Source organism: Impatiens glandulifera, chromosome 5 (genome assembly GCF_907164915.1).
Source record: "Impatiens glandulifera chromosome 5, dImpGla2.1, whole genome shotgun sequence".
NCBI lineage: Eukaryota > Viridiplantae > Streptophyta > Magnoliopsida > Ericales > Balsaminaceae > Impatiens > Impatiens glandulifera.
In genome coordinates this window covers 31,690,585-31,705,518 of record NC_061866.1, presented here as the reverse complement: position 1 = coordinate 31,705,518, position 14,934 = coordinate 31,690,585, and positions in this window count along the sequence as shown.

Here is a 14,934-nt window from a genome sequence, read left to right as displayed (position 1 = left end):
TGTCTGCACTTGTGTTACTTAATATCTTGTGTATCATAGAAAATGTTTCAGGAGCTTTTGTGTCTTCCCTGGTCCATCTGGTCTTCTAATCCCTCAAGAAATTAAAAAAATCAGGGTCATTAGTCTTGTCCCCCCAGCGGACTCAACTACGTTCATTGGCCCTCTCGGGAGGTTTATCACGAGTTGGACGAGATCTTCATCGATAAGGATCTCCTCACCGTTGGCCAATACCAGAGAACTCTTATCCGGGTCAAAAGATTTGATTACGTGTCTCGAAAAATGCCCCAGGCAAGTGGAGACACCCAATGTAAGAAGAGAACCAAACCCGATTTGCTTCACAGCTTCCCTCTATTCTACGCTCAATTTAGGAATCATTTGATAAAGGCCATGAGGGGATGATTTTGTTAGAAATGCCACTTTCCTTTTTTTTGATGGTTTTGATTTTTTAGGGAGATGGTGATAAATCTTCATCAACTAGTGTAGTACATGGAGCAATATTAGTGGTTTCTGGGGTGGTGCTGGTAACTCTTCATCAACTAGTGGAGTGGATGTAGGAATAACATTAGTTTTTTTTGGGGGAAAATGTGGTGGTAAAATCTCGTCAACATGTGTAGTACTTGCAGCAATATCAGTAGCTTCGACAACAACTGTGGAAACTGATTCATCAGTCGATGACTTCGTATTCGTCTTCGTGTTCGTCTTCGTATTTCTCTTCCTTTCATATGTAACCAAGTTAAACCTCGAAGTCATTATTTTCCGTGGGATAACATAAATCAATATTCAACTAAATAAATGGAATCAACGGGTGTAAAATTAGTAGAAAACATATAAACAAAATAAGATTAACCTACCTCTCTAGTTTATTGCGGGGATTGACGTTGGATACAGGATTGAGGGCAGTTTCGTTTTCGTTTATGCTGTTACAAACTGACAAGACGACCTCTCGGGAGTCGAAGGTATCCACTTCCATGTTGTTGCCTTGGTTTTCTGACATTTTCAGAAGAAATCCTTGTAGAATAGAAGAAATCTCTAGGATTTCAACGTTGAATATTTGATGATCGCCGGGAGATAGAGAGAGAAAAATATGAACAGTTGCTTATGAAAATGAAGAGTGGGATTGTAACGGGAAATTGAAATTATAACAATAAGTAATTGAAGCGAAGAAATATTTGTTCTATATCGTATCCTCGTAAAAAAATTCATAAATTATTTTAAATATAAAAATAAGTAATTGAAGCGAAGATTTATTCGCTGCATGTAAATTCCCTCATTAAGTGTATTTACATGAGAGGTAATCGGTCTTCTCATGGGAGGGAATGGGGTTTTACATGAACGTCATGTTAAAATAATTGAAGCGAAGATTTATTCGCTTTAAACAGTCTCCTCGTAAATTTAAAATTGAATTTTTTTTAAATATTAAATTATGTAATTTAAGCGAATATTTCTTCGCTACAAATCATCTCCTCTTAAACAAAAATTACAAAAAAAAATTTAAAACTAAAATGAAGTAATCGAAGTAAATATTTATTCGCTGCATATTATTTTTAATAAATTTAATTAATATTTAATAATGCAAATCGTATGCTCGTAACATTTCATAAAGAAATTAAAATATAAAAATAAGTAATTGAAGCGAAGATTTCATCGCTGCATGTCATTTTTAATAAATTGAATTAATATTTAATAAACCGAAATATAAAATTCAATGTAATTTTGGTCTTTACATACATGAGTAAGTGTATTTTCATAACAGGCAAGCGGTCTTCTCATGGGTGAGTTGGGGGGTTTACATGCATGTCAGTTTAAAAATAATTGAAGCGAATAAGTCTTCGCTTCCGAGCTTCTCCTCGTAAATAAAAATTTAATAAAAAAATTAAAAAAAAATAATGAAGTAATTTAAGCGAAGATTTCTTCGCTACATGTCATTTTTAATAAATTGAATTAATATTTAATAAATGGAAATATTAAATTCATGTTAATCATCTCCTCTTAAATAAAAATTACAAAAAAAAAAATTAAAACTAAAATGAAGTAATCGAAGTGAATATTTATTCGCTGCATATTATTTTTAATAAATTTAATTAATATTTAATAATGCAAATCGTATGCTCGTAACATTTCATAAAGAAATTAAAATATAAAAATAAGTAATTGAAGCGAAGATTTCATCGCTGCATGTCATTTTTAATAAATTGAATTAATATTTAATAAACCGAAATATAAAATTCAATGTAATTTTGGTCTTTACATACATGAGTAAGTGTATTTCCATGACAGGCAAGCGGTCTTCTCATGGGTGAGTTGGGGGGTTTACATGCAGGTCAGTTTAAAAATAATTGAAGCGAATAAGTCTTCGCTTCCGAGCGTCTCCTCGTAAATAAAAATTTAATAAAAAAATTAAAAAAAAAGAATGAAGTAATTTAAGCGAAGATTTCTTCGCTGCATGTCATTTTTAATAAATTGAATTAATATTTAATAAATGGAAATATTAAATTCATGTTAATTTTAGTCTTTACATACAGACAAACGGTCTTCTCATGGGTGGGTTGGTGGGTTTACATGAAGGTCAGGGCTCCTGGGTTGGGAAATCTTCGCTCCCTTCGCTTCTCACCCTTCCCTCTCACATGGGGCCCGGAGAGAAGTGGTCTTCGCTGGAGCATATGAATAATATATTATTTCCGTACGTTAACTGGCCCTTCCGTTAACGGCGTCTGGGGTGAACCCGGAATGAAACCCGGATTCTGGATTCTCCCTCCTCCCTCTCCTACCCAGATTAATTTATTAATATAATAATAATGTTGTAATTTGATTGGTCCGCAACAGGGGAACACGAGAATCGATAACAGAAGATCCGGATTGATTTGAGAGTAGACATTAAGTTCAAATTTTATATGTGTTAGTTAATGTTAAAAAATTTATCTTCAAATTAAAAAAATAAAATACAAGTACATGTTATAAATTAATTTTAAAAACTACCATATAAAATAACTAAAAACAAAAGATTTATATGAGGCACATATTTTACAAATGAAAATTAATTGAGTTATTATCACCGTTTAAAAAACGAGAAAACTAAAATATCTTTAAAAATAAAATAATAATAATAATAATAATAATTGATAGTTTTATAGACTGCCTAGGGAGGTTACATGGTAATAAAAATAAATCATAGATAATTGTATATTAAGCTTTTAAAATGTTCATTTAAAAAATACTTTTATTTTTTTTAATTTTAAAAATAAATATAAAATATAAATATTGTTGAAAATTTTAAAATAAATTAAATTAAATCGAGAAATTGGTTAAAAAACAGTTTATAATTTAAGAGTCTTCACCTAATTTTTATAATTTTTCTTGTAAAAATTAAGAAAAATAAATTTTTGTCGTGTAAAACAATAACGTTCTCAGAAAAATATTCTTTAAAGGTTCGGTGCTTGATTACACGTGAGAAATATCATTTATTAGAAACGCTCTCTATTGATAATATTTTAATCATTTTTAAAAATATTTTACATTTATTTAGGTTTATTTGTCAATCTTTATCTAGTCTAAAATATCTGGTCTATATAGCTTTAGACTATAATTATAATTTATTATAATTAAATAAATTAATATCTTGAACATAGGAAAAAATGAGAAAAATGCTCCAAATTAGAATTTTTTCTTATAACTATAATAAGTCCATCCATATATTTTTAAAGTTTTTTTTAGTTCATTTATAGGCACAAAAGAAAATTGAATATTTAAAAATATTTAAAATGAGCCAAACAAGCCCTAAAGGAGAAAAATAATTTATTTTTAGATGAACTTTTTTTATAAATTAATTCAAGGTATTTAAATATCAAAATAAGAAAATAAAATAAAGTGAATAAATAATAGAAAGCAAACATGGATTTAAGTCTACCTACCGACTGTATTAAGATTGGGCTAGACAAGAGTATGGGCCTCAAGACTACATTAGGGTAGAGATGGTAATGGTATCAGTATGCCCGATATCTGTGAAACCCGATAATCGGGTTCGGATATTTCAAATCGGGTACGGGGTTGGGGCCGGACATGGGTATGGAAAAAGGTACTCAATCGGATACGGAGTCAGGATGAGGAAGTGTGCGAAACTCAAACCCAATACCCAACTAAATATAAAAAAATAAAATATTTTTTATTAAAATTTAATATGACATTTCAAATACATCATAATTACAAATATCATCATAAATATTTTTTTTTTTATCTACACTTCACTCAAACATTATTTTGTTTATATTCCCCCAAAAATTATTTCTCTCAATAGTTTCATTTAATAACAAAATATATTTTCCTCTTAAACTCTTCATATTCAATCTTTAAATTATTCCTTCAACATTCATTCTACAATTTTCTTCATTTTAGCACAACAAAGTTATTATCTTTTTCAAGATCTACAGCATAAGTATACATGTAAGTAATGTTTTTGTTTGTATTTTAATCTTTCGATATTACAATTTTTTTTTATGTATTACAGTTATGTTTCTTTTTCTTCAACCTTTATAATCTTTTAAATTTTTAATCGGGTAATGGGGTACCCGTCGGAGATCGGGTACCCGATGAATCGAGGATGGGGATAGAAATAGTGATACCCGTTGGATTCGGGTAGTTAAATAGAAATCGGGTTCGAGGATGGGTACTTCACTACCCAACGAGTAGGATACCCGTTGCCACATTAGGGATTGAACCGGATAGGAGCATGAGCCTCCAGACTGCATTAGAGATGGGGCCTTTTGAAGCTGGAATAGGTTCTGGCTTGTTGTAGATCAAACCAGGCCGTGAGTCAACACAAATCGTGGTTTAACTCAACGAGTCCTCGTCTTCTTCCTCAGGAGACTACACACGAATAGGAAGCTAACAGGAATTTCGGGAATCCCTGCATCCAATATCAGATTTGAGCATATCCTGGATTTCATGATTATAGGCGTGAGTTTCATTTCTCATCACTTTCATCATTAAAGAGAAGTAAGATTAACTATCTATTAAATTAGAAGAGGCAGCCTGTAGTAACTCAAAATCTTTGTCAATGAATTCAGATATGTTTCTGCATAATTAATAATCCCAACTTATTGATATTAGAGTTATGATTATGTTAGGATCGGGGACGCCCTTGGAGGACCGGGGTGTTTTCCGGTTTCGGTAAGGGTGGCCGCTTACAACAACACAACACACACTAGTTGGTGATAGTCCGGTTAGAGACTAAAACCTTTCTTAACACTACGCAAACCGTTACAAACTTCTTGAACCGAGTTCAAGTGCGGAAGTAGTTTGTTTCGGCTTGAAGCAACACACAAGACTTTGGATGATATTTGTAAGTGATCGGCTAGAGAAGATAGATGGACCGATTTGGTTAAGGATTATGTTTAGGTTGGTAATGGTTCGGTTTTTAGAGTGAGTAAGCTGGAAATAAAGAAAATAACACGAGACAAGATTTTTTATGGATGTTCGGAGCAAACCCTCCTACGTCACCCCTTCTTCTCAAATTATGAGAAGGATCTCCACTAACTCTTTAGAGTTACAACAGCACTGCCGGTCGAGCCCAACTTCGCTACTCGCCGGTTACACCAAACTCACTCTTTGATGTAATACAATAACTCAACACAAACACACAAAAAAGCTTCCGGTTTTAGGCAAACCGGTTTTTGGAATATATGACTTTATCTCTCTAACTTAATGATTTTCTTAAAAGGATGTGATTGATATTTTTCGCTTGATCACTGCCACAAATGAAGACGTCTCGTCTTCCTTTTATAGCTGAAAGGACACAACGGTCATATTTTCTCTTTCCTGGTAATGATCAAGAGGCTTGCACGCCTTCCCTCTTGGATAGATCAATTTGGACACATGGCAGACATGCGTTTTAGCCGGTTTGCATGTTGGACACATGGCAGACATGCACTTAGCCGGTTTGCATTTTGGACACATGGCAGCTCTTAGCCGGCCGCCTGACAGCTACCTGCTGCCTAGAGATTGCTTCTGGATTTGGACAAGCATGCCTGACAGCTACCTGCTGCCTGGAGATTGCTTCTGGATTTGGATTACTCATTTAATAACCGGAGCTTGGCAGCATTTAATCAACCGGAACATTTATGACTGAGCGGCTGCAGTTAATCAACCGGAACATTTATGACTGAGCGATTGCACTTAATCAACCGGAGCATTTATGACTGGGCGGTTGCACTTAATCAACAGGAGCATTTATGACTGAGCGGCTGCACTTAATCAACCGGAGCATTTATGACTGAGCGGCTGCAGTTAATTGTCGGTTGACCAATCCGGTTTGACTGAACTTTACTGACCGGTTCCGGATTCCTTGACTGAACTCCGGTTGACCAGTTCCGGACTCCTTGACTGAACTTCTTGGACAAACCGGTTGCGGTTGCTTTTACTTCAAACCGAAGTCAAACAACCGGAACGGTATATATATTTCCAACCGAATGGATTTTGCTCAATTTCCCTGAAACAGCAAAACTTTAAATATTATTTACAGCCAGTGGGATTTGATCCCTGGTCACCTGTGTGACAGGCAGAGGCGTTTACCACTGCGCTACAACAGCTTCTTGTTATATTTAAACCAATTAATATATTTGATATAACTTAGCGGTTTAACATATATTTTTCATAAGTTATAACAATTATTTTCTAACCGGTTTAAAATTAATCTACTTAATTTTTCTATCAATTTCTCCCTTTTTGATTATTTAGAATAAATATTCAAAACTTGTAATGTGTGGCCGGTTTAAAATTAATCTACTTAATTTTTCTATCAATTTCTCCCTTTTTGATTATTTAGAATAAATATTCAAAACTTGTAATGTGTGGCCGGTTTTTTTTAAAAATCTTATATTTGTTTGGCCGGTTTTAAAGAACTTACACTTGTTTGGCCGGTTTTTGAAGAACTTACACTTGTTTGGCCGGTTTTTGAAAAACTTACACTTGTTTGGCCGGTTTTTGAAAAACTTACACTTGTTTGGCCGGTTTTTGAAGAACTTACACTTGTTTGGCCGGTTTTTGAAAAACTTACACTTGTTTGGCCGTTTTTTTTTTTTTTTTTTTTTTTAACAAGTTTTCTTCAAATTTTGTAATCTAACAATTCTAAAATATTTCTAAGGGAAGAAAACTTAGACTCAAGAAGTGGCTTTGTGAGGATGTTAGCCATTTCATGCTTGTTCCCTTCAAATGATGTGTTCGTCAGCAGCCGGCTGTCCGGATGCCATGCTATCTCTTCCAAGCTTCTGTCTTGATTTACCTGCATTTATAGACAATAAAGAATCTGGTCCCCATTTTTCTTTGGGTCCGTGGCTTATTAGTCCCTTGGGAATCCAGACTTTAATAAGTCGGATAACTTTCCCGGTTATGGTTCTAATTATTTTTCCGGTGTTTGGCTTGATATCTTTCTGTTGTCCTAAGAGTGCCTTATTTTGTGGTGACTTTTGATTGATTTTATGTGAGTGTGTATCAGTTTGTTTACCTGCTGGCCGGTTGGCTTTCCTTCTCTCAGGATAAAGCCATTTTTCCGATTCGGTTGGATTTACATATTTTATTTCTTTTTCCGGTTTTAGATCACATTCTGCCTCATTGTCGGTTGATGAACTCTTGACAAATCTTATGAAAGGAAGATTGTCTTTTGTGAGTTTCATCCCGCTGGAATGCTTGTGAGTGGCGGATTTGTTATAACCAATACCAAATTTACATTTGGGATGTCTTTGGTAATTAGACATCTGGCTTACCGCTTCACTAGATCTCTTCCAAGAAGCCGTGACATATTTAATTCTCTCATTTTCTTCGGTTAACGATTGGACTGTCTCCTTGAGCTTCTCATTCTCTAAGGATAGTCCAACCGGTTCGTAAGTCTCGGTTCCGCTTGGCTCACCAGCGGTACCACTTGACTTTCCGGTTTCATATTTTGTTTGGGTCGGTATTAAAACAGCCAATTTTTTGAACTCATCGACCATGTCGTTGAGTGCAATAACTAAGTCTTCTTTAGTAAATTCTTCAGAAGAGAAATCAAATACCTCAGATTCTTTCTCCGCCATGAAGCATGCATCAACTTTATCATCGCCGTCGCTGGATGATGAGTCGTCCGAATCGCTATCGGCCCATTTGCTATTGATTTCATAAGCTATCAGAGCCTTATGATCTTTCCGGTTCTCCTTTATTTGGTCGCTGCCCTCACACAGTTGGATCAACTTCTCCCAAATTTCTTTAGCAGAGGAGCACAGTTTGATCTTACTAAACATGTTTTTGTCCAACGACTTGAACAAAATGTTTTTGGCAACATTATCCAAGTTATTCATCTTCTTATCTTCCGTCGTCCATTTATATCTTGGCTTATCAATCTTTATCGGGCCATCGGTAATAACATACCACATGTCGTCGTCTTGTGAGGCCAAATGCACTTCCATCCGTATCTTCCAATCAACATATTCTTCGATGCAGAACATGGGGGGCTCGTTGATGAAAGACATGATGGTATTCGGTTGCTTGAGTGTTAAGAACCTCGCTCTGATACCACTTGTTAGGATCGGGGACGCCCTTGGAGGACCGGGGTGTTTTCCGGTTTCGGTAAGGGTGGCCGCTTACAACAACACAACACACACTAGTTGGTGATAGTCCGGTTAGAGACTAAAACCTTTCTTAACACTACGCAAACCGTTACAAACTTCTTGAACCGAGTTCAAGTGCGGAAGTAGTTTGTTTCGGCTTGAAGCAACACACAAGACTTTGGATGATATTTGTAAGTGATCGGCTAGAGAAGATAGATGGACCGATTTGGTTAAGGATTATGTTTAGGTTGGTAATGGTTCGGTTTTTAGAGTGAGTAAGCTGGAAATAAAGAAAATAACACGAGACAAGATTTTTTATGGATGTTCGGAGCAAACCCTCCTACGTCACCCCTTCTTCTCAAATTATGAGAAGGATCTCCACTAACTCTTTAGAGTTACAACAGCACTGCCGGTCGAGCCCAACTTCGCTACTCGCCGGTTACACCAAACTCACTCTTTGATGTAATACAATAACTCAACACAAACACACAAAAAAGCTTCCGGTTTTAGGCAAACCGGTTTTTGGAATATATGACTTTATCTCTCTAACTTAATGATTTTCTTAAAAGGATGTGATTGATATTTTTCGCTTGATCACTGCCACAAATGAAGACGTCTCCTCTTCCTTTTATAGCTGAGAGGACACAACGGTCATATTTTCTCTCTCCTGGTAATGATCAAGAGGCTTGCACGCCTTCCCTCTTGGATAGATCAATTTGGACACATGGCAGACATGCGTTTTAGCCGGTTTGCATGTTGGACACATGGCAGACATGCACTTAGCCGGTTTGCATTTTGGACACATGTCAGCTCTTAGCCGGCCGCCTGACAGCTACCTGCTGCCTAGAGATTGCTTCTGGATTTGGACAAGCATGCCTGACAGCTACCTGCTGCCTGGAGATTGCTTCTGGATTTGAATTACTCATTTAATAACCGGAGCTTGGCAGCATTTAATCAACCGGAACATTTATGACTGAGCGGCTGCAGTTAATCAACCGGAACATTTATGACTGAGCGGTTGCACTTAATCAACCGGAGCATTTATGACTGGGCGGTTGCACTTAATCAACAGGAGCATTTATGACTGAGCGGCCGGAGCATTTATGACTGAGCGGCTGCAGTTAATTGTCGGTTGACCAATCCGGTTTGACTGAACTTTACTGACCGGTTCCGGATTCCTTGACTGAACTCCGGTTGACCAGTTCCGGACTCCTTGACTGAACTTCTTGGACAAACCGGTTGCGGTTGCTTTTACTTCAAACCGAAGTCAAACAACCGGAACGGTATATATATTTCCAACCGAATGGATTTTGCTCAATTTCCCTGAAACAGCAAAACTTTAAATATTATTTACAGCCAGTGGGATTTGATCCCTGGTCACCTGTGTGACAGGCAGAGGCGTTTACCACTGCGCTACAACAGCTTCTTGTTATATTTAAACCAATTAATATATTTGATATAACTTAGCGGTTTAACATATATTTTTCATAAGTTATAACAATTATTTTCTAACCGGTTTAAAATTAATCTACTTAATTTTTCTATCAATTTCTCCCTTTTTGATTATTTAGAATAAATATTCAAAACTTGTAATGTGTGGCCGGTTTAAAATTAATCTACTTAATTTTTCTATCAGATTATGTTTATCATTCACGATACATGTTAGATATTATCTATAGAATTATAAATTAGGAACAAAATGAAATTCCATGTTAAATATTATCTATGTGATTATAGATCAAGAATAAAAGGAAATTCTAACAAGTTGATAATGATCATAGTTTAAAACTAAGAAAATTACTAATAAGTGGTATCAAAGTCAATCTCTATGTTAATTTGTTGATGTTAAGATTATGATTATGAAATATAGTTTTTTTAAACGAAAGAAATAACTTTTGAGTTTCTAGGGTTTAATTTTATTTTGTTGATAGGTAAATAAAATAAAATAAAATAAAATAAAATAAAATAAAATAAATAAATAAATAATAAGTCCTATTATGTTATTATATATTTATTATTTGTTTTATTATATATATACACGTAATAGATTTCTATTTATTAATATATATATATATATATATATAATAAATAAACACATTTTTTACGGCTATACATATATTATTAAATTTATATATATACATATGAAAGAAAATTATTTTTAGAAGAGTGATACAGAGATGGAATTAAAGAGTGAATGACGTGACATCACCTAATTAGTTAAAAAATAGAAAACATGTGACGGAAGAGAGAAAAGAGAAATTATTTTGTTTTTCAACCAATCAGATTGCGCCATGTCATTCTCTCTCCCATTTCCTAATTCAAATTTCCTCCCCCAATTATTTATCTATTTTTTATTACCTGTAGACACTCAATTTTTATTGCAATTAAAATAAGTATGCCCAATCTAGTATGATATGGGAGAAAAAAAATTAAAAAAATCATTTTTTCGAATTTCCTCGGAGTGACCCTCAAGTAGTGGTCCAAACACCAATTTTAAAAAATACTCGAGCATCATATGTTTTCATACGTTCAGAATGACCTTCTTGAATAATCACGAACTTTGAGTATAATATTATTGTTGGACAAAATGTACCAAACAACCAATTTAGCTTGTTTGTGTGTCCAAACGTCATTTTTCATAAAAAGTCAAAATTTGGGAAACCTAAAACGTTCAAATTGTCCAGCTCGAAAAATCATAAATTTTGAGCATAAAATTGTTGTTAGCGATTTTATGTATAAGACCTTAAAAATAGCAAAAACGTAAAAAACCGAGTTGAACCAGGTGGCACTCCAAATAATTCAAAAACGCATGCGAGCTGATGTCATGCTGACGCTAGGCACGGGATTATTTGAAAAACACTAAAATTTGGTACATTTGGAGTGTTTTTCTACTAAAGAATCCTGAAGACACTCTCAACTTGGAAAAATCACTCAGCTCGCTACACTCAATAGAATTAATTGCACTTAGATGTTTTCGAAAGCCTAAAGAGTCCTCTACGATGTTCGTTTGTATTGAGACTAAAGTTGACGGTCTTAACCCCTCATAATCAATGGTAGAAGTCAATGCAATCAAGATAAGATCAAACTAGACATGCCCGTAGTGTTTAATTCATAACTAAAGATGTAGTGTTTAGTTTTTAGATTGTGACCTATGGTTGGAAAGTTAAAACGTAGCTCGTCTGAATGTCACTGATTCCGTGTCTCTATTCTACAACTAATATGATCACTTTAATCCGATAACCCGATGCAGGTTCACCCACTTCATTCTTGGAGTGAACTGACGCATATGGTGAATTCGAAAATTCATATCCTTTATTTGGCCCAACCATTTTGAGAAAACGAGAAACCATTAGAAAGGCCTTTGAGTTAGCTTTCATTTGATACCAAGTAACACTCATGGTTCAACCTATATCCCACGTGAGGTCGTCCTAAGTCAAGTTGTTCACTTTAAGATCCTCACCCCATTAAGAATTGCATGGACTTGCGTCTAATTTTGAAAATTTCCTCCAACACGAAAGTGGAATATAACAGACTCACATTTCCAACGTATCATGGCTCAGTCTCAATGATGGTTTGAATAAAAATTTATCGCCATTAGATGTCTTAGTTGATCCATGTTAGTTTAAAACTAAAACTAGAAAAGGCCTAACTTCAAAAATATGTAACTCGATCCACACTTGACCATTTGGCTCAAACAAAGGCTCAAAGTGTAGCTTGACCGGTTACCTATAAGAATAAAATAATAAAAGGTGCGGCTCAAGATGAAATTAGGTCGGTTCAACTCATCAAAGGAGTTACCAATTAACCTAAAAAATACCAATTCTTAAGTTACCCTTGCCAAGAGTATTTAAGAATATTGCCTCATTGGGGCCAAGGCAGTTATGAACATAGATGATTCATTTAGAGATAGACTTGAGAGCAAAACAACCAAACGAAGAACATCAGAAGGCGATTTCGGTAAGTTTCTATTCCAATTCGTTTCTTTTTTATTCTATTACTTGAGGTTGGTTTCTCTTAGCTTGATAATGTTGTAATTCATGTAGGTTGTTGGTTTTGTACACTGACGTCGACGACCATAAAGGGTTCAGAGAAGTCGAAGCATAAGGTGGTTTGTCCTTTGCGGATGAACTATCCATTTAAGGTTGGCAGAATCGCTATGCGCTGTTTGAATATTTTCTTCTTGCGAATTTATTCAAATTCCATAGGCATATATCCTAAACCGTGGCAGTCCGAATTGCAACATGGTTGGGGAAAAGAATGTATGTCGTTGGCGTTTGGGCCTAAGCCTATGCTAGAAAAATATCTCATTTTTTACATCATTCTAATGGAAGGGAGGCAAAATGAACTAAAGTCGGGATTGTTAGAGGAGTCCTTACCTTCTTAGAAGATTAGGAATATCTTAAATCCGCTTAATTCAACCTCGGGGCATTGGCGTGGGTGGACCAAATGACATCATTAGTGTTTGTTTCACCGTTGACCGTGATGACTTGGTCGTTGGTGATAAATATCAGTTTTTTATGAAGTGTAGAGGCCAAAGTCTTAGTTTGATGTATCCATAGTCTTCCTAGAATAAAGTTTGTTAGAATAAAAAAAGAAAGATTGTATTGAATGTTATATTGAATTACAAAAGTTATGTCTATTATATAGACATTACATTAAGCTTATAAGGAAACTAATAATATAATATAATATAATATAATATTGATATAATATAATATACTAATGATATTATCACAATTTATAATATTGTGATAATATCTTACATTATATATTATCTTATATTCTAACATCCCTCCTCAAACTCAAGATGGAAAACGTTTGATCAACTTGAGGTTGAAGACGAGATGATGAAATGTTGATAATGTATTCTTCAAACTTCAAAAACTCGTGAGCTTCATCCAGTTAAAAGATGGCAGTGCGTTGAAGGATAAACCAACAAAGAGGTAAAATCCCGTGGGAATAGAATGCTGGGGTGAAACAACAACCGAATAAACTCCGAAGTTATTCGCGAGTCTCGAAATCCATCCAACGACGGGATGGCAGTGTGTTGCATTAAAAAAAACCAGCGAAGAATGTATGTAGAATGCTATGGGAATAGAATGTTGGAGTGAAACAATACCTGTAAAACTCATTCTAACGAGAGAATGGAAGTGTGTTGACAAAATAACCAGTAAAGGAGTACATATGATTGGATTGATACCAAAAAATATGGCATTAACTACTGGGATAAAACAACAACTGAAAACAAACTCAGAGAATATAATTGTCGAAAAAGTAAGAACATCAACATAATTATTTGGAAAAAGAAAATATTATTAAGAGATAGTAATAATAATTGATAAAGAATTATTAGAGCCCTCCATCAATGGCTAAAGTAACCATTGATGGAGGCAGCGGAAGACTATCACTTGATTGACTTGACTCAAGAACGATAACAAGGCTCTAATACAATGTTAGAATAAAGAAAGAGATTGTATTGAATGTTATATTGAATTACATAAGTTATGTCTATTATATAGACATTACATTAAGCTTATAAGGAAACTAATAATATAATATAATATAATATTGATATAATATAATATACTAATGATATTATCACAATTTATAATATTGTGATAATATCTTACATTATATATTATCTTATATTCTAACAAGGTTGTTAGAGGATTGCGTATTAATGACACAAAAGTCAACCCTGAAGGGTATGCCATCCACTTGAATGGTGCATTTGAGGCAACCCATTATCTCTCGTCGAGAGCTGTCAAAACTTTTAACACACAAGTCAGATGGTAAGATCTTATCTCTAGACACGCATATCCTCTCAAGAGTCCTCCAAGGACATATGTTGAGAGCCGATTCATTGTCTATTAGGACCATCGGGGTGGTTTTCTCCTCCATTTCCTTAGAAATATAAGGGCTTTAGAGTGATTTGTCTCGACTATTAAAAGATCTTTATCTTCGAAGCCGATTATGTTGTGTTGCGAACTAACGGATATGATTCCTACTAGTTCTTTTAGAATAGTGTTGGCAAGGACATTGACCTTTCTTAACTCGTTGAGGACAACTTTCCTATGCTCGATGGAGTACATTAAGATATCATATATGGAAATGTCAGAGTTTGTCCGTCTAAGTTTGTTCAAGAGATTGTCTCTAAGGTTGAGAGCTTTGGATTCATCTTCCTTTCTTTTCCATAATGGATGTTAGGAAGTTGATGGCACATTGGGCATCGTGGTTTTCATAAAATTTGGTTGGAAATTAGCTCCACCACGAGTTACCGCGATATCGATCATGACGGTTTTCATAAAATTTGGTTGGAAATTAGCTCCACCACAAGTTACCGTGATATCGATCGGGGTGTGGA